Source organism: Podarcis liolepis, assembly GCF_965112155.1.
Source record: "Podarcis liolepis genome assembly, chromosome: 11".
NCBI classification, from domain to species: domain Eukaryota; kingdom Metazoa; phylum Chordata; class Lepidosauria; order Squamata; family Lacertidae; genus Podarcis; species Podarcis liolepis.
Genome location: NC_139565.1, coordinates 45147584 through 45169075, shown reverse-complemented (window position 1 = coordinate 45169075; position 21492 = coordinate 45147584). Strand labels below are relative to the sequence as shown.

General features: G+C 42.7%; 1 protein-coding gene across 1 annotated transcript in view; it reads right to left on the bottom strand.

The window, feature by feature from the left end:
• Positions 1-21492, bottom strand: part of HCN1 (hyperpolarization activated cyclic nucleotide gated potassium channel 1) — a 182826-nt gene that overhangs the window by 160483 nt on the left and 851 nt on the right. The gene's annotated exons all lie outside the window — the stretch shown is intronic.

Here is a 21492-nt window from a genome sequence, read left to right as displayed (position 1 = left end):
CCAAAGGCAGGATCTGAGCACAAGAACATATTCCCCTCTGTGGGTTCCAGAGAAGGGACCATGAGGGTCATCTAGTCCAACCCTGTGCAATGCACAAATCTTTCGCCTAACGTGGGTTTCGAACCCACGAACCTGAGATTAAGAGTCTCATGCTCTGGGGACTGAGCTATGCCTCAAGCAACTAACTATACAATCACGTTTATAGCCATCTGCCCTACACCCCCTCCCAAAATTAATCCCCTCTTCAAGCAAAAAGAGGTTTCTAAATATCAATAATTCATATATGTATATATACACCAGGAACAAAGCGGAATTATTTCACACAATCCTGTTCCACCAGCACAACGTATACGTATTTTGGAAATGCATTCCGCTCTGCCGTCTGCACTCTCTGAAACCCTTTGAGCAAAAATTCTCTCTGATCCCTGAGAGTTCAAAGTATACCTAGTTCCTTAATGACTTTGCACAGCACTGCCACAGCTGTTCCTTTGCTTCAGACGCACAAAGAACAGGTTAAAGGTGGCCGTGGAAAGTGTTTCCCTTAAAGTAAGTTGCCCATAGCTGCCGCTAACTGATAAGCTGCACTTAAAATAAGCACTTGGCGAACCTTAGGTCACCGGCACTAGTGACCCAATACGTCTCTTCCTTTTTATTTTGTTGATAAACAACTTTATCCTCAGTAGTTAAAACTTCCCTTTTCTACATCTTGGCATATGAAGTTGCTGCACTTTAAATCAAATTTGTATTTCAAGTCTCTTGTCTCTGCAGACAGTTTTATTATCGTTATCATCATCACCGTTAAAAATGCTTCTATCAAAACAGTACGTCAAGCGCACAGAGAGAAAACAGGGGAAGCTAATAAGGACCTTTTTGCAGGTAACAGTGCAAATAACGCTGAAATTAAAACGAAGGGGAAATGGTAGGTTGCATTCCATGTTTGGCAAACAGTTATCCAATGAGTCAAGGGGAAACTGCGGCCTTCCAGATGTGGTTGGACTCAACCTCCCATCAGTCCCAGAACAATGCGAGGGTTGTAGACCAACAACATCTGGAAGGCCGCAGATTCCCCATCCTGCACCAGGCATTCAGAAAAAATGCAGCTATTCTGCCAGCTGCCCACCTTCATCGCTTAGGAAAGGAGCTGAGTCAGGTTTGTTTTGGCAGAGCCAGTCTGGTTTAGTGGTTAGAGCATTGGGCCCTTAGGATTCCTGATCAGCCATGAAGATCACTGGGTGATCTTGGTCCAATCGCTGCCCCTCAGCCTCGCCTATTCATAGGGTTGTTGGGGGGTGGGAATGAGGAGTGAGGGAACCACAGATGCCATCTTGACCTCCTTGGAGGAAAGATAGGGTGTAATACAATTAAGTAGAACAAATTAAATGTAGGTGGCAGCCAACATGGAAACCTCCAAGTGGATTTGGGACTCCATCTCCCATCCTCTGTGACCATTAGCCAAACTGGTCAAGGCTGCTGAGAGCTGAAGTCCAACAACATATGCAGAGAACCATGTGGACTACCCCAACTTCCTCTTAATATTTAGGAACTTGTCACATACAGAACCTGCAATTCTTGTCCATTTAACTTCTCTCCCCACCGCCGCCGCCCCCCAAGACACTTCTGATAACTATTATCAGAAGCTGGGGACAATTACAGTGGCAGCCTCAAACGACACTTGCAAGATATATTGCTTCCCAATCAGGATGTTGCTTCTAATTTGTACTTACGATTGCATCCACAGATTTTCAGTTAAGTGCTCATATTTAGCGGCTTTCCCCCCAAGTAATAATACCTTTATTGTCAATGTACAACCTGTGTACAATGAAATTAACTGAGTACAATATTCTTTTAGCCACTTTGCATATTTCTGGTTTACTGAGCAGAGCTAGTTATCTACATTTATTTATTTGGGGTCCCCCCTTTCTACAGCCTGAGCAGCACTGAAAACAAAATCTAAAAACAGGTCCGTGGCCAAAAATGGCTCCTATTTTATGTAAGACAGGGGCAGACAAAAGGAGATGAACGCTGAGAGGGAGAATTAAAGGCATTTTTATAACACGTATCAGAAAGTATCGCCAAAACGAAAGGAATACAAATGCATCACATTTATTTCAGCAGCAGTGCCACGTTCGAATCTCAGAATGGTCTAACAGACATAGATTATTTGCTTCGCTGCTATGCTCCTTTTCTTCTGTATCAAAATGAGGACAGCACTTTAAGTGTGTGTTTAAAAGATGAGCAACTGGTGCACCTCCGCTACTGAATATGGCTTTAGCAGACTTTAAACCAGAAATATCAAACACACTTAAATGTCAGATTTGCAGGACCACTGAACAAAACGGAAGGATAGATTGTATCTTGGAGACATGGAAGGATTTTTCTTTCTTTCTTATAAATCATTAAGCCTGAAACAAAGCCCAACAGTCAAGACCGTTAAATAAAATTAATAAGGTTTAAAATTAAGTAGAGTTTTAGCAGAGGGTCCCTCTAGGGACTTTTCATCTGACCACATTCAATTTTTCCTCTTTCTGCAGGACTCTCCACTTGAGCAACTCCAACTCATTAGAGCCACAGGCAGAAAAGCCAGAAAACCTGGGAGACCTGAGATCAAATGCCTGTCCTGCCATGAAACTCACTGGCAACCCAGTCAGATGGGTGGGGTAATAATAATAATAATAATAATGATATGATGATGTTACTGGGTGACCCTGGTCCGGTCAGTGTCTCAGTCTTACCTCTTTCACAGGGCAGTTGTGAGCATAAAATGGAGAAGAGAACCATGTATGTCACCTTCAAAGCTTTGGAGGAAAGGTGCTGTATAAATGCACTACGTTGGAGGTATGCGATGTTAGGATTTGTCCCTCAATTCACCTATTCCCATCATCTCCTCCATGCAGCCTTAAAGGTAAAGGTAAAGGGACCCCTGACCATTAGGTCCAGTTACGGACAACTCTGGGGTTGCGGCGCTCATCTCGCTTTATTGGCCGAGGGAGCCGGGCCATGTGGCCAGCATGACTAAGCCGCTTCTGGTGAACCAGAGCAGCACACAGAAACACTGTTTACCTTCTCACTAGAGCAGTACCTATTTATCTACTTGCACTTTGATGTGCTTTCGAACTACTAGGTTGGCAGGAGCAGGGACCGAGCTAAGGGAGCTCACCCCGTTGTGGGGATTCGAACCGCCAACCTTCTGATCAGCAAGCCCAAGGCTATGTGGTTTAACCCACAGCGCCACCAGCAGCCCTCCCCTTCCATGCGAGTTAAATACATAGGCTGAAATAATCACATCACAGCAATCAAAGTCCTAAACATGATGCAGTATTATGCAGAGATATGCATAACTTGAATTTTCCAAGTTTGCTTATTAAGACAGAAAAGTCTCTAGAATTCTAACTAACTAATTTAAATTCCCTGATTGGCAGCTAACAAGTCTGTCAGTGGATTGACAAGCAGGGTGTGTTTCATCACCACAAGAAGGGAAAGCATAGAACATGGGTAGGCAAACTAAGGCCTGGGGGCTGGATTCAGCCTAGTCACCTTCTAAATCTGGCCTGCGGACAGTCCGGGAATCAGAGTGTTTTTACATGAGTAGAGTGTGTCCTTTTATTTAAAATGCATCTCTGGGTTATTTGTGGGGCATAGGAATTTTTTCCCTTTCCTTTTCAAAATATAGTCCAGCTCCCCATAACGTCTGAGGGACAGTGGACCGGCCCCCGGCTGAAAAACTTTGCTGACCCCTGGCATAGAACATCAGAATACTGCAGATGATAACAACTTGGGACCAGTTTACCTGAGAGATCGCCTTACACCTATATGCCACGTGACCGCTTTAATCTGCAGAACTCGCACAGTTACAGGTGCCAAATAATACCTGCATTTATAAGAAATCGGCACTTTGGAACTCCCTGGTCACTGATATCAGGCAGGCATCGCTGCTGTACTCTTTTCAGCACCTGCTAAAAGCATTCCTGTTAGGAGAACCCTACCCAGACATGCAGAATGTTGATGTGCATTTCAATCTGCTTTTAGTTTATTTTTGGTTTTATTTTTAAAATTGTTTTAAATACAGTGGTACCTCGAGTTACAGACGCTTCAGGTTACAGGCGCTTCAGGTTACAGACGCTTCAGGTTACACACTCCGCCAACCCAGAAATTGTACCTCGGGTTAAGAACTTTGCTTCAGGATGAGAACAGAAATCGTGCAGCGGCAGCGGGAGGCCCCATTACCTAAAGTGGTGCTTCAGGTTAAGAATAGTTTCAGGTTAAGAACGGACCTCCAGAACGAATTAAGTTCTTAACCCGAGGTGCCACTGTAGTTGTTTTAAACCGTTTTACTGATAAATTTATTGTTTCATTCTCTTTGTGAACCATTTTGAGGTTTTGTTGTTTTACCATCAGTGTATTAATTTTATGAAGTAAACAAGTAAAATAAACAATGTGTAGTTTCAGGCCTTACCCTTCGGCAGGAGCACTTAAATTTGCAGCGTGTGCATTTGGTTTTCAAATACTGGTCCATGGCAACATTTAAATTAACAGCTAACTTGCCCAAATGAAGACAATATTATCTGCGAAGCTATTGTGCCTGCAGAAAGGTGGAATGCAATTCTGCACGGTAATCAGATACTGAAACATTGCACGGGAGAGGAATGCAGCCAGTAAATTGTGACAGGGGTCTGGTTGGAATCACTAAATCTGTGAAGCATCATAAAACTTTTTTTTCTTTTTTGTTGATGGGACGGGGCAGTCAATCAAGGCAAAAATTACCCTGAAGAAGCTCTGGTGCAGGATGTGATTGCAGCTTCAAGTCAAAGCATGCCAAAATGCATTTATCCCACTTGCCAGGCAGGCAACCCCTGCGATTCCTACATCAGAGCAATCTATTCCAAGTACCACTTCAACAAAACACATCTACAGAGTCATGACATTCGAGTTCACAGTTCCAGAGAGGTGGCTGTGTTGGCTGTTGCAGCAAAATCAACCAAGAGACTTGTGGCAACTTAATGACTTGACAGATATTCTTATGGCACTAGCTTTTGTTGAACATACTTCATCAGATGCCATGATCTTGAGTTTGGGGTACGCATATAAATGGTTGGAGGTGGGAGACTGTAAACTGTGAGGTCAGGAGGAAATCAAATGCCAGAAGTACAGGTGGCGTATTTTTAAATTTTATAATTAATAGTGGACGTTCACTGGTGACCATGGACCTCCAGTGTTAATGAGAAGCATGGAAAAAAGCCACCATGGAGCAGCTCCCATGGCACTAAAGATGAACAGTCATGGCTATGGAGGGAGAATTGAATCCTTTCCTCCCCTGCTGTGGTTTTGAGGAAAATCCCTCACCTGAAGAGGGGGGGAATCTCCTATTGGCGAATGCCTCCTGCATAGGTGGGTGGGAAATGGAAAGAGGCAAGATGTCGTCACCAGCAACATCTGTTTAGAGCTTCTCCACATATGTCAGAGTCACCTACTGACCTGCCAAGACACTAACAATATGGATATGGCCACTTCTGCATCCCTAACAAGTGCACTGTTTCTTAATGACACCAACATCACTGTGCAATACAGATGCTTGTTGTTGTTATTGTTGTATGAAGGCATTAGGATATTCAGGTCCAGTTACCAGAAGCTTCTCCTTCCAGTTCCCAAAGCACTTTGTGTTTCTCCTCTGGAAGTTGCCCTCTGCCATGGTGAAAATCTACACCACCTCCATCCCGTCCCAACTTCTCCACCTTCCACATATAAACCTCAGAAAATGTGGTCCTCCCTGAGGCTATTTAAGACTTGTGTATCTTGAGGGAAGGTAGAAGGCAAGATGTCCAGGTCACTAAGCTTGTACCTTCAGCTCCTGAAAAGACCACCAGTCAGCTTGAGAAGACTCTGTTGCTCTACATTTTATATTATTTATATGTTTTAGAAATGGCAGAAAGACAGAACGAACAAATGAATAAAATGAGGAATTTCCTGCTGTTGCCTTTGGAAGTGCAATTTTCATCAAAACCACCACAGGGGAGGAAATGGTTGAACTATAATTATAGCTGGTATTTTTTAGCATAAGCAATGTATATTAATATAATGTTCTGGGCACACCTATGCAATTTTGTCTGAACCTACTCTACTCATTGTATAGATTGTATCAGGGTTTCATTCAGGATTTCCTGAACCTTTGGGGGCCAGAGGCACATTTGGAATTCTAAGGTTGCAGGCATCACAAAATACCCATTTTACGGGGGGGGGGGGGTTGACAAAATTCAGAACCATCACACAAAAAAACACCTTCAAATCCAAATAAAATATTGCAGGAGGGACAGACAACAACCCCCCCCAAAAAAAACCCACTTTAAAAATAAAATTGGGGTGGACAGAGAAGCTGGCAGGTGCCACAGGGGTGTCTAAATTAGAATTCATCTTCTGTTAGCATATACTTCATGAAAACTATCTATTGGTAACATTGGGAATGGTAGAAATGACACTCAATAATTTTTGTCTTTAATTTGCTTTGCTACGTCTAGCACGAGACCTCTAGGAATTAGCACTGAACACACGATGAATTTCAAAATTGAGTTCCAGCCTCCAGGGAAAACAGGTCCAGGGAAAAGATGGCTGAAAGGCTTGAGACAATTAACAAGTCGTCTGCTGTACATTTAATTCACACACACACACCCAAACACATGCACAAATGAAACTGGGTTGAGCATTTCTCTCAAAAGGTTTGGTGGTGCCAATATGTATCCTTAAACCTCTAAGTGGATTGGAAAGCAAATACCTGAAGGAGCCCCTGTATTTGGGTTTTTCTCCATGTTCCATTGCCTAGCACAGCCTTTGTCTACTGTGGGTTTTTAGATGTTCTTTCACTACAACTCCCATCATCCCTAGCCATCCCTAGAGAGATTATGGGAGTTGCAGTTCAAGAATATCGGGGTAGGGGGCAAGCTTGAGAAAGGCTGGGTCCAGGCCTCTTTGAATGGTGCTTCAAACTCCCTTCTGACCACCCCCTCACTGGCCCTGCTTTGTAGGCTGGAATGTGTCCTTAATTAATCAAATTTGTCTTAATTGTTTAACCAGTTCTACTGTTGATTGGTTTTAGCTGCCTTACTCTGCTAAAACTAAAAAAAATTCCTTCCAGTAGCACCTTAAAGACCAACTAAGTTAGTTCTTGGTATGAGCTTTCGTGTGCATGCACACTTCTTCGGCAGACCAACACGGCTACCTATCTTCTGCTAAAACTGTATGTTTCTCACGGTGTGTTTGATGATGATGATGACCCACCCTTTATAAAAAGATCCTAAGGTGCTGTACAACATTAAGAACACATTTTATGGAACACAATAATAAAAACGTAATAAAAAGTGTAATAACAGACAGTATAATAATAAAATAATCATAGTACCAGTCCCCCACCCCTATCCCACAGCTTTAACAGGACATAGAATTATTTAATGGGTACAGAAGAATGTTTTTGCCTGGTGCCTAAAGACATTTAATGATGTCGCCAGGCACATCTCTCTGGGGAGGGCATTCCACAGTTGAGGAGCCACCACAGAAAAGGCCCATTCTTGTGTTGCCACACACACACACTCAAACCTCTCAGGGAGTGGGGACATAGAGAAGAGCCTCAGATGACAAGCACAGGGTCTGTGTCGGTCTGTGTGGGGGAAGGTGGTCCTTAAGGTATTGAATTGCTGAGCTCTGTGGGGCTTTATTTGTTGCATCCCGTCCTGCTATCCGTACGGATGCAAGACTGCTTACAAATACAGTCGTACCTTGGATCCAAAACGCCTTGCAAGTCGAACATTTTGGCTCCCAAACGCCGCAAACCCAGAAGTGAGTGTTCTGGTTTGTGAACGTTCTTTGGAACCTGAACGTCCAATGCGGGTTCCGCAGGTTCTGATTGGTTGCAGGAGCTTCCTGCAGCCAATCGGAAGCCGCACCTTGGTTTCCAAACGTTTTAGAAGTCGAACGGACTTCTGGGATGGATTCTGTTCAACTTCCGAGGCACGACTGTATTTTTATTAAGAACGGGAGAAGGAGGAGGTGGTGGTGGAAGAGTAAACCCAAGCTGTGAACCTGAGTTTTCAGGGGCAGTGTAACCCCATCCAGCATGGGATGGATCCCTATAACCCAATCTGCCTTTTGACTGACCATGAGCAGCTCTGTCTTGTCTCAGTCGAGCTTCACTCTTATCCAGTCCATTACTGACACCGGTTTAGCACCAAAACACCCTCTGATTTAGACAGCCTTCAACTGGAGATACTATGGGTCAAACCTTCATATGAAGCATATTTCTCTAAACAGCATGTGGGACTGCAGGGTTGGGAAGGAACTGGTTGTTTTCATCAAATAATCCTTAGCCAGTGATTTTAAAAATAAATAAATCAAGGAGGAGCATATGTATGTTGGTGGTCTGCTAACCGTTACCTCTGAAGGGACTCGTCACACAGAGCTGCAAAACTGCTTTCCAAGCCCAACCAAGTTTTAATAGTGGAGCTCCAGCAGCAAAAGGGACTAGAAAAAGCCCTGTGTGCACAAATTAGCAATAGTAGTATTTTCCGCCCACTACTGAAAAGTTGGTAGAGGGGCAGGCTCAGTGGTAACATATGCAATTGCTGCATTGCACTTTCTGTGTCAATGCTTCAATGTGTGTCAGCAAACTAACAGAGAACTGGTGTTTGCAGTGTCAAAACACGATGCATAAGCAACACAGGACCTGTAGAAGAAGACTTTTTTGTACTTTCAAATGAAACAGGGGTTGCTATGCCTGTTATTCACCATGGATGTGTTCAGAAATGATAACTGAACCCAGGCACAGTGGTTTTCAGCCAGTCAGCCGTGGCACCCTGGGGTGCCCTGAACGATAATCAGGTGTCCCTCTTTCCTTCCCTCCCTTTCTTGTGTCTCTTGTGTCGCTACTTCCCAAAGATTTGCACAGCTGTTTGTTGCAGCAGCCCTGGCTACCAGCTCCCCAGGCAAATGATGCCTCTGGGGCAAGCCAGGGAGTGCTTCCCAGGCCCCAGTGGGGCAATGTGAGGAGGCACCTCTCTTTGGGGCAGGGGCTGCATCAGCTGCTGCCCAGAGGACTCCCAAGGATGGGGTAGAGGAGAAAAGGCTGAGGGAACATTCCACAAGGGACGGTGTTTGAAAAAGGGTGCCAGCCCTGCAGGCAAGGAGTGATATAACTGGGCTCCTGAGCCCCACAGGGGTGCTGCAGAAAGAACGCAGTTGGTCAAGGGTGCCGTGGACTCAAAAAAGTTGAAAACCTCTGCTCTAAAGCATCAAGGAGACCTCTGTATCACTGCTGTTGCCAGTAGTATGGAGGAGGAATTTCTTCGGCATGCTTTTTGCAGTAGTAGACCAACCCGATCTAAAGCTCCCAAACTTGCTTGAAGATGAGGACACAGCTCTCATTGCACATTTAGCCAGATTTGCAATACACACACACACAAGCATGGACACACACACACACACACACTTTACTTTTAAATTGCATTCAGAATGCATATATTACAGAACACATATTTTTCTTAAAATATGTGTACAGAATCTGTACAATTGAAATGCAGACCTTGTTTATTATTTATATATGAGAGTCTTTCTAAACCGCCAATTCATTTAAAAAAAATCATGTTGGTGTACAATAAAAACATTAAAACATCATAATCATCATAAAATATGGAACACATGACCAAAGAGGAATCAGATTAATTCTCTGAAAACTCTTGGCAGCACAGAAATGTTTTCAGTGGGTTACAAAATATCAAAACCATAGGTTTCTGTCTGATTTGTAGCCAGTGATAAGTAGGAAACGGGCTACAGCTCAGTGGTAGAGCATGGGTTTTGAGTCCAGAAGGTTAAATCTTAGTGTCTCCAGTTAAAGGTATAGGGGAAGAGGACCTCTCAGTCTGAGGCCCTGCGCGTCAACATAGAAAAGATTAGCTGAGGTCAGGCTTCTCCATTCTGTTGCCCTCCAAATATATTTGACTTCTACTCCTATCAGTCCCAACCAACTTGCTGGAAGTCCAAAACACCTGGAACACAACAGGAAAGCAGGGCTAGATGGACAAATAATCTGCCCAAGCATAAGGTAGCTTCCTATATTGCTAAGTTTCAGGGCTAAAGCAACTGAGAGCTCCTTTTCAATTTCAGCTTTGGCCTGCCCATTAAATATAAAATCAATATTGATCAGATTGCTTGTTTGTTTGTTTTTTAGTTTTACAAAACAAAATCTCACATTATGGCATTATACGGGCATCCTCCAAATTTGGCTTTAGTTCTCTCTCATACCTTCCTCATCTCTTTCTGAAACAAACTTGGCCTGCCCACAGATACTACAGCCATCTCTGTTTTCCTCCTCTGTCCTACCCCACAAACATACAATGCTGTCATTTCTCACCAACACCCTCCTGAGCAGATTTGGGACACTATCTCTCTAGCTTTGATAAGTACCAGTCTGAGCTGCTCCCGTTCTCAGGAATCCCTTCTTCCCCCTTAAGGAGACATGCACAGTCCTCATGAACAGTTATTCTCCCTCTCTTCCTGTGTTTGCCTGTCTCTGAGGTTAGGATATTGAACTTTCACTGAAATACAAAGTAAGCTCAACACACAAAAAGATCCATGTCTGATGGTAGATTCCTGTCATAGGCAATTTTGGGGTATGAGGAGGAGGTTGCTGTAGATAAGGCATTTCTTTTTTTATTCAGGTTGTTCTTTTTTCACCCAACTTCCAGGATACGACATTTGCTGCAAACTCTGAAAGACCTGCCGCAAATCTCAAAAGCAACGTCAACTGCTCATCCGTATGTTCCTGGCAAGGTCATTTACAGCATATAGATTTATCCAAATCTAGAAAGCTCAATATTCTGGAAGAAGGAGGAGCTAGAGGTTTGGGGAACATGCATATGAATGTTCCCAAATGCACACATAATTTAGTTCCAGATGTGCATGTAAAAGATAAAGGGACCCCCTGACCATTAGGCCCAGTCGTGACTGACTCTGGGGTTGCGGTGCTCATCTCGCTTTATTGGCCGAGGGAGCTGGTGTTTGTCTGCAGACAGCTTCCAGGTCATGTGGCCAGCATGACTAAGCCACTTCTGGCGAACCAGAGCAGCACACGGAAACGCCGTTTACCTTCCTGCTGGAGCGGTACCTATTTATCTACTTGCACTTTGACATGCTTTTGAACTGCTAGGTTGGCAGGAGCTGGGACTGAGCAACGGGAGCTCACCCCATCGTGGGGATTCGAACTGCCGACCTTCTGATCGGCAAGTCCTAGGCTCTGTGGTTTAACCCACAGTGCCACCACATCCCTCAGATGTGCATGTAGAGAGCCACAAATATTCCCCATCCTCCCTTAGACTGACATACATCAATGCCCCATTCCAGCAAACACAATCTGCATACAGAAAGAGGGTTCTGCAACTAAATCTGCTGTACTCACTTTTCCAAGGAAACTTACTGTGTCCTTGGTGGACTAAGTCCAGAAACATGTTTCACAAACCACATTTCTGTGCATAAAAATATAAGAGCCATTCATACAGAATGTGTAATATAGGAAAGGTGCAATTCTCACATTTTACAGTGTCGGGGAAAGATGGCGATCCAGCAGCACTGATACCTACCCTTTTTATGATCCGCACAGTTATTTTTATGACTAACTATTAGGTTAACCACTTAGGCTGCAGCCCTTTAGATAATTTTCCCTGCTAAATTCCACTGAAATTAATGGGACTTCTGCAGGTATAAATTGTCTGAAGGTCTCAGACTAATTTATAGCGTCATGGCCATTTTTAGTAGCGCAATATCAATCAATATAAGCTGGAAATGTTAATTGAAGGCAGACCTCACTCCTTGTTCTCTCCTTGGGGAGAAAGCGAGAAGGGCATGAGCAAGGGGGATTTTCTAAGTTAAAATTCGTTTTGCAGCACATGCTGTTGTTGTGAGGCACAAGATAATCCCTGTCATTTCTGAAACTGAACAATAGTGCTTTTATGCTTTCTGATTATCGCTCTACGTGCATACTAATTGATGTAGTAGGAGACCAGGAATGTATTATTATTTCAGTAAGTAACAGTAATACAGGTGTATCAACATTGCTTTTCCAAAACATTCTGAGTAACTGTGAAGTCTCTGCATATGTTGACAGCAGAACAAACTTCCTTGGAAGGTTTGGAAGATTGGAAGGCCTTCTTTAAGGTTTTCAACCTGAGTCTGGGAAACCACCAATGAGGGATGCTGTGGCAGCCAGCATTTCCAGCACTATGGTTCTATTAGAAACCTACTACCAACAAAGGTCTGTATAGTTAAAGCTATGGCTTTCTCAGTAGTGATGTATGGAAGTGAGAGCTGGACCATAAAGAAGGCTGATCGCCGAAGAATTGATGCTTTTGAATTATGGTGCTGGAGGAGACTCTTGAGAGTCCCATGGACTGCAAGAAGATCAAACCTATCCATTCTGAAGGAAATCAGCCCTGAGTGCTCACTGGAAGGACAGATCCTGAAGCTGAGGCTCCAATACTTTGGCCACTCATGAGAAGAGAAGACTCCCTGGAAAAGCCCCTGACATTGGGAAAGATGGAGGGCACAAGGAGAAGGGGACGACAGAGGACGAGATGGTTGGACAGTGTTCTCAAAGCTACCAGCATGAGTTTGACCAAACTGCGGGAGGCAGTGGAAGACAGGAGTGCCTGCGTGCTCTGGTCCATGGGGTCACGAAGAGTCGGACACGACTAAACGACTAAACAACAACAACACCATGAATGAAAAGGTATTTAAGAAGTCAAGGCCCAAATCCAGTTTATGCTCACACAAGTGCATATACTTGCCCAAAGTAATTATTTAAACTTGAGTTTTCTTTGACCAGCTAGCTCCAATGTCATATCACAATGCAGTTTGGAAACCTAAATCTAAAGAACTCTTGGACAGACAACACTTCTTTGGGCCTTGGTTAATAAGAGTTATTGCACCAGGCAGTGTCACATAAGGAATGCAACATTTTGAAATTATTAATGAGGACTGTGCGAGGACGAAGGAAAACCATTCTCACAAAGTGTTTCTAAATTTTATTTATTTACTTATTTAGAAGATGCACAGACTGCTTGATCAAAAGAGCTAAGCGGTGCACAAAACTAACTGTAGACAAAACACAGATACAATCCACACAGCAATTTAAAAAAAGGAAATATGCATCATTAAAAACACAGATAAAATTGGTAAGACTCTTCAAACCAATACCAGTAACTAAGGATAAGCTATTAATCAATGTGCATGAGTTTAAGCCAGAAAAGTATTCCTTTTAAGCCATAAATAAACTGATTCTTATAAGGCTGATTGTGATAAAGGAGGAACCACGACTTAGTGGAAAAGCACATGCCTGAGTAGAATGCATCCTTAAATTCTGTTAATGCTTCTTGCCTGCCTGGATGGAAGATGGAGGGTGTGTGCAGACAACAGCCTGCACTATGAAGGTAAAATGCGCCCCTCAGAAGTGCCCAAATGAGAATGTGCAGCTCAAGCTGCAAAAAGGGTCGACATTCCTGGTTTAAGACATGCAAACTTGTGTGTTGAGTATTTTGCTTTTCAGTCCAGTTGAGAATGGCTGGGGTATAAATCATAAAACTATTATTACTATTACTATTACTATTACTATTACTATTACTATTACTATTACTATTATTGTATTAAGGTCTAGTTGCCTAAAGGAATATCCTTTAAACATATGAATGGAACCCACCAATGGTCAGCTTCTGGATACATCTACAATTTTCTGGCAGCAACAGAAGCAAAACCAGTTTAAGCACTCATCTGAAACCAAAATACTCGCACAGGTAGAAGTAGAAATAATAATAACGAGATGTCGGTATTCATAATTTGGTAGTATCATTGTGGTTACCATCACAATGTACCAGTGAGTAGTGTCACACAAGAAAATCACAGGGGAGCCTTTGTGCAAGAGAAAACGGAGACACGCAGCTCCAGCGGCACAACTGGATTGTGAAAAAATACGTGGAGCCATTCAGACAAAAGATCTGTCAGGCCGCTTACATAATCATTTCTTAATTGGACATTAATTCCCTGTAGAATGGCACGTTCTCTTTGGACTTACTTTGCAAACAAATAAATAGAATCAATTTATTCACTCTGCCATAGGGTGTGTGCACATACAGGGTGAGTCTTTTAAAAGAGGCCCCATGGAACATGTGTACTCTATACCCAGGGGGCCACTTTTAAAGGACTCACCCTGTATATGTATGCATATACATACATGCACGCGGGTGTCTATTTCGGGCATCCGAAACCCACCTAAACTCATGCTACAAACATTGTTAGGCTTTAAGGCGCCCCAGGAGACTCTTGATATTTCCTTTGAGCAGACTACCAGGGGACAAAGAAACTGGCCTTTGATGGTGCAGCTTATATAACACCTGCAAAATCTTGTTCCATCAGAACACAAAGCAGTGACGGAGCACAGGAGCCCTGCAGCAAAATAGGCAAAGCAAAGTTGCTACAAATCAAAGCACAAGAAGAACTACAACACAAGAAAAAAAAACCCATTATGTATACCACCTAAAAGAGCTTATGGATTAAGTGGTTTATAAATCTTTTTAAAAGCCACCAGGATGCCAAAAGAAAACAGTAATCCAGCAGCGGCCGCTACATTAGTCATTGATCTTTGCACAATAAACTGCTTTGAGGGTTTGTTTTTTTCTTTTACAATCAAGAAGTGTATACATTTTATCAAACAACCAAAGAAATATTACTACTACCACACACAGGAAATATAGGACCACAGCCTATATATAACCAAAATGCATATAATTGCAGGTGACTATTTTCTAGGTATTTTGGACTAGACAACATTTTTCCCCCATTTCAATACCACCAATTCCTATAAAATATGTATGTTATACATACATTTACTGTACTCCTGTAGCCAAGAAAGCCTGAAATGTTTCCTTAGAGTACACTGTTAAATACAGTGGTACTCGGGTTAAGTACTTAATTCGTTCCAGAGGTCCGTTCTTAACCTGAAACTGTTCTTAACCTGAAGCACCACTTTAGCTAATGGGGCCTCCTGCTGCTGTTGTGCCGCCACTGCACAATTTCTGTTCTCATCCTGAAGCAAAGTTCTTAACCTGAGGTACTATTTCTGGGTTAGCGGAGTCTGTAACCTGAAGTGTATGTAACCCGAGGAACCACTATATATGGTCACTTTGTGCTATGTAAATTATTTTGGTTTTCTCTTACTATTTTGTGGTTCCACTCTCCTTCCAATTGCTAATAATTTAGCAAGTGGAAACTTGCTGGAAATGGGGTGGGGCAGGGGCTACAGAAGGAACATTTGTTCCTCTGCTCTACTCCATTCTCACAATACTGCCTCCCTCTCCTGAAAACAGCCCCCTGTGAATTGTCACACATGAAGCCAAACACCCCGCAGTGCACAGGCACACCTCCTACTGTCTCCCACAAAAAGGAACCCTCACATATAGGCCCTATTTTCTATGTTTCTTCCACATCCTCATCCTACTCATGGCTCCTTCTTCTTCTTCCTCATCCCATTTGCCAGCCCAGAGAGCGATAGCCAGGAGCAGATGAATTAAATACCAGTTTGCTTGCTCTGTGGTCAGGAGGCTCAGCCCTAAGATGATGAGTTGATGCTTGGATTGAGCTGGTAAATGAAGTAGCATGAGCTTTCCACCAGCCCCTCGCTTAACCATCTTCTTCAGGAGCAGGATCACTTCTAACGCATACAGCAGGGGATGTTATGCTGATGGAAACAAATGAAGCAGGCCTGCATGCCTGGTCACCAGCTCAACGCAAGCCTCTGCTGCTCAGGGCTCAGATGGAGGGAGTACTCAGCTGTTTCAGGCTCTGGGGAGAGCAGTGGAACAGAGGAAGCTGCCTTCTACATCTAGCTAGCTATTGTTGACTCTCACTGCAACAGCTCTCCAGGATTTTTTTTTTTTTTTAGGAGGGACATTCCCAGCCCTACCTGGAATCTTCTGCATGCAAAACAGATGCTTCCCCAACCTGATTAAGAAGCCAGCTCTGGAAAGCATTGGCCATGGATTAGCACTGATGCAAGGTGTTTAACATTAACCATGGTTCAGCCTGAACAATGAAGTGTTGCAAGATTTGCATCTGAGAGGGAATAAATGCATGGCACACACCAGGTCTTTCTTAAATTGTCTTGGTTTCAATGGGACTCAGTGCTTCTTATACAGTTATCTTCCACTGAGATATGTGGCACATAGATTTGCTCCTGTAGGTGCAATTCGTTGGGTTGCGCCCACCAATTAAGAGGACCCGAACAAGATGGAATGGGTGGTTTCACTTAAGAGTTACTAACGGAGTGTCCAGGAGAAATACCCCACAATAGAGCAAATCTGTATTAACAGCAAAATGAGTTGCAAGGTTTTATGAATCAGCATTCATCAAATTTCAGGGGGGCAGAGCTAGTTATTTCAAATATTATATGAAACCAGTGAAGATGCCCAAACACCATTATGGCATCTGTAGTCTCCACCATCTGGAGGTACATGCCTGGGGATCATTGGATCTTGACTGTTTTCACATACTCACAACACATTGTGTAGAATTCTACCTATGATATTTTATCTGTACAATCATAACGAAATTCAATAACCAAGTATTGAAAAATATGAATTTTGAGCTAACCCCATAATGGCAACTAGACATTCTGTTTGGCAACTGTAATCCTGGTTTAGAGAGCCATTTGGCGCCTAGCTCATGTATCTGAGTTTCTAACACTGTATAATGAAACCAAATGATACGATGGAAGTCTGTGGCTATGGAGGGGAACAAAAAGTCTATGCTATATCCACTCCTCCCAGGTAACATCTGAGGTCACAAGTCATGCATCTCTCCCATGAGGATCTGTGCAAGTCCAGGTACACATTTAGCTTAGGGAAGATATGCATGTTACCACTTCACACCCTTGCATGGAAACATGGAAAGAGGAAGCATGAATTAGCCACACATCCTCCTTTCTGCAAGCCCAGTTAATGTCCAAAGATATGCGAAGATCACATTCTATTCTTTGCAATATATCCTTTCTCATGTGCATGAATAATACCAGTGCCTATTAGGTGTAGGAACGTCTTTCTTAGGAAGCCACATTCCCAATTTTAAATGCACAAGTAGGCCACTTCAAGGAACCCATGGAAATTTCCACCCTTCACAGACAGACATATTGTTGCCCTCATCCAGATACAACCTTGCTCTCTCACCATTCATCTCTCAGACTCAAAACTATGCATTTCCTAAGAAGCCCTATTAAACCCATACGCAGGTCCCATCAACCTTCTAGCACTGGCAATGACATCCCAGCAAGATGGAGCTTCAGGTGGATCAAAACCAGGTTGGCAGGAAAGCTGGAAGAATACAGACAGGGGACGTAGATTGATCTGGACCTGATTTTATTCAGCACAGTATGTATCATCAGCACAACTCATTTCATTTCTATCAAAATTCATTTAGTTCATAAACATAGCATCCAGGTTGATTTACATTCTATAGTAAGTGTAGAAATTTAATCTGGCGATTATGCATGAAGGTAACTTTGCTAGTATGAAGACTAAGGCTATATCCAAACACAGTTGCTTCGTGCCTATATGAGACACAAGAACTGTCAATGGAACTACATACCAAAAGATTCATTCACAAATAAAAAAGTGGTTCTCAAAAAGCTCCATAGTGTTGGGTCTGCAAGATGGACCCAGGTTCCTGACAGTGCTCAGTTCTGAAGTGTTGAGCAGGTTAAGTACAATGCCAAACTTGTTGTTTCACTGTGTGTTCCCATTCATTCATTTTCTTGAATAGTTCATTGTTGCCAGCCCAGAGCAGATTCCAAATAATTGCAAGGGCAGAACTATTTCATACTCCAGTTCCTTTTTGTACACATGCAAAATACATGGTGCCACCATCAAGATATACGTGTGGTGACATAAAGTCTATACCCTGGCCTTTGACACCTGACCCACCCTATTCAATTGACTGTAAATTGTTCAAATTTAATTTAATCTTGTATTTTTATGCTGTTGGAGCTCACTTTGGGACCTTATAAGGATGGGAAGGGAAGGGGGGATCAGCAGCAACAACCACCACACAGATGTGCTGGCTTGATCAGGAACATGACTGGGTACCGATTCCATTTTCATGACAGTAAACGCTGATCATTTTAGCATACACATACATAGCATTCACAACCGACAACACTACACACACACACACACTTTCAAAATAGCATGCCAGAATGAAAACCATAGTTCAGCCCTTAGAATCTCTCCGCATAATTGCTCACTTCCATTTTTTCAGTGAGACTCCCAGAGGTAAGGCAGCTCATTGGAATAGTATTTTGTGGCCATTTGTCTCTGTCCACAATCACCAGGACGTACTGATTTCCTTAATTTCTTAAGCATGCCAATACACTATGTATCCATTGTTTCTGCAAAGCACAGGCCATAAATAAGCTTTCCCCTCAAATTTGCTTCTTTTTCTTTTTCTTTTATTATGTATTTTGTATTCTCATTGTGTATTTTTCTGTTGTGAAGCACCCTGGGATGATGATGATAATAATAATAATAATAATATGTAAGGACAGCTGAACTGACTAGTATATATTAAAATGCCAGCACTATCATAGATTAGTAGAGACAGGCACTGAATTACCACCAACTGGTAAAGCTCAAGCAAGGACTGTTTACTAGACACCACTTTCTCACATCACCTCCACAAATTCATATATATATATATATATATATATATATATATATATATATATATATATTTACCACGAGATGCTTGGTCCTATAGAGGAGCATTTTTTCACAGCATCTGTAAGCAACTCAATATTTATTACAAATACATTTTACATGAAAGGATTCCAAAGCAAACAATCCCTTAGTATGTTAAGATGCCATGGTGCTCTGAGTATACACAATGTTTGTATGGAAATTCATGACCTAAACATATGACACCTTGCAATTAGTAAACAATATGCAATGGTTAATTGTATTAGCATCTTGTGTAAAACTATATACATTTGAATAAAGCGATACAACAATCTTCGGAGATGCATTTTTCTATTATATTGTGTGTAGCTATCCTTTTTCAGATTTAAATGGCCTTCATGCCCATCTCATTCTACGCTTCCTGCAATCTATCTCACGCAAGGCACAACTGATTCTTTTTCATCTACCTGACAGATCTCATGAATATGAAGACTGTTCCAAGCCAACTATGAATGGTCTGTCTCAGAAGGTCAATGAAACTTAACACTGCTTTCTCCCTTATGACATCCTCTTTTACACACATGAGAAGGGAAAACTACATCTGCTACAGGATATATGGGAGCAGACATGATGTATACTCTGGAAATGACAAGGACACAGATTCCAAGGTTAAAGCTGGGATTTCCAGATGCATTATTATTCAATACCCTGGATAGCTCCCAGTTAAGGATGGTGCATAAATTCTACTAGTTAATGCTATTTCTCCCCACATGCATCCCTCCAGCACAAAATAGTATAGCTCAAGGAGATATCGCGTTCTGGATGACTTTCAAGCACCAGGTAAATTAATAAGGACAAACCCCACTCTGGCCAAAAATCATTAAGCAAAATCCCAGTTGCCCTCAATCCATGTAATCCTTTTTTTTTCAGGTTCCTGCTTTTTTATCAAGCTAATAGCACAGCCTTTCCAAAAGTATCTGGGAAGAGAGCTAAAAATGTGCAGTTGTCAGACAAAAAAGCTTTCACACGCATATCAGACTGAGCGACAATAACAAGCAGTGCAAATTTTAACTAAGAGCCCGAATCTTACATGTTTGTGTTTTTAAACTTCCCATGGATATACCATGACTCAAGACATAAAAGCTTTCATTTTAAGGGCAGCACACACACACACACACACACACAGAGAGAGAGAGAGAGAGAGAGAGAGAAAGCGTCCTATTTCTCTCTGTCTTTTGTCTTTCTGATTTGCTCGTTTTCTTGTCTTTTTCTGACATACAGCACTAAGACAGACTGAGGCATGAAGGAACCAAAGTTTTAATAAAAGAACCTAAAGCCTTGTGAATGCATTATTCCCTGAATATAGAAGGGGTAGATGGAGATTGTGCCAGATGACCCTACCCCCTTGACACAACTCTAGTCCACACAATGGACAGAATAGCCACATAGAGACTTAAACATATAGGCCCCATTTGCAAAAATCATGCATACACCGTTCAGAGACAATAAATGCAACACGTTGGGTGTGCCAAGGAGGCAGAGCCAGTTGACAAGATTACAATCTTCTCCCCTGCCCCAACGATGTATAGAGAAGAACATCTGCACAGGACATTAGTCAAGGTCAGTTGCACTGTTCCCGTAGCCAGCACCATACAAGGATTTTTTAAATGAAGCAAAGGGTGTTTATTCTCCTGGGACAGCTTGATAGGGAATAAGTCACCATGACTTTGGATATTTAAAATAGGAAGGTACGTATTTTAGATGTTTGCAGTTTCTGGGTTTGAGTGAAAACGGTATTCCTCAATTTTAGTTTATCCTGCCCCAGTTTCCACGCAGTTCTTCCAAGATAGCCAAAACGATTACCTTTTCCTTTGCAGATTCAAAAATTATACTCCCTAAATTAGGGACCAGGGGGAGAGAATCAAGCCACATTTCACATGCTTGGCTTGCCAAAGTTATATATATATTTTTTCCCTGTGCAAAGCTCCATTTTACTGGAATGCCAAAAAGTGCCCCATGAAACTTGCAGCATCCTGGGAGGGGAGGGCTCCCTTATATCTTCCACCTGGAAAAGGGATGTGAGAGTTGTCTTTAAGTGCAAATGGAAAATAATCTAACCTCCATCTCTGAAGGTCAGTGACATGTCACCTGGGCAAGACTGGAAGTTGGGCAGTAAGTAGCATTTGTGTTTCTTCTATATAGACGAGAGTTCAGTGGAAACAAGTTGGGGGTGAGTTATTTCATGGTGTTCAGTACAGCCGATGGAAAGAAAGTCTAGTCTAGGAGTGAGGGACCTCCAGTCCTCCAGCCATTGTTGGACTCCAGCGCCAATCAGCCGCACCCAGGATGGCCGATAGTCGCCCAACAACTTCTGGAAGGCCACTGGCTCACTGTCCTTCCAAAAATGGAGGGTTGTGGGACCCTGAGGTTCCAAGAACTTGGGGGAAGTCTAAGGTTACAATCTTGTGCACAGCGCACCTGAGTGGAGTGGAACTTACTTCTGAGCAATGTTACCAATGAAACAAGAAGCCAACCTGGGCTTCTACGCATATGTGTGAGCACTTTCAAAGCTCTGTGGGCAGAGCCTCTTCAATGCTCCCCATGCTAGCATTTGGCATGTTTTTTTCCTGAACACCAACAAAGACTTTGCAAAGGGGGCGGGCAGAGGAAATAGGTTGGAGGGCATCAAGCTCAGGAAAATTGTCATTCTTCAGAACTCTGAGCTTCTGTTGAGGCAGGTTGAGTGGAG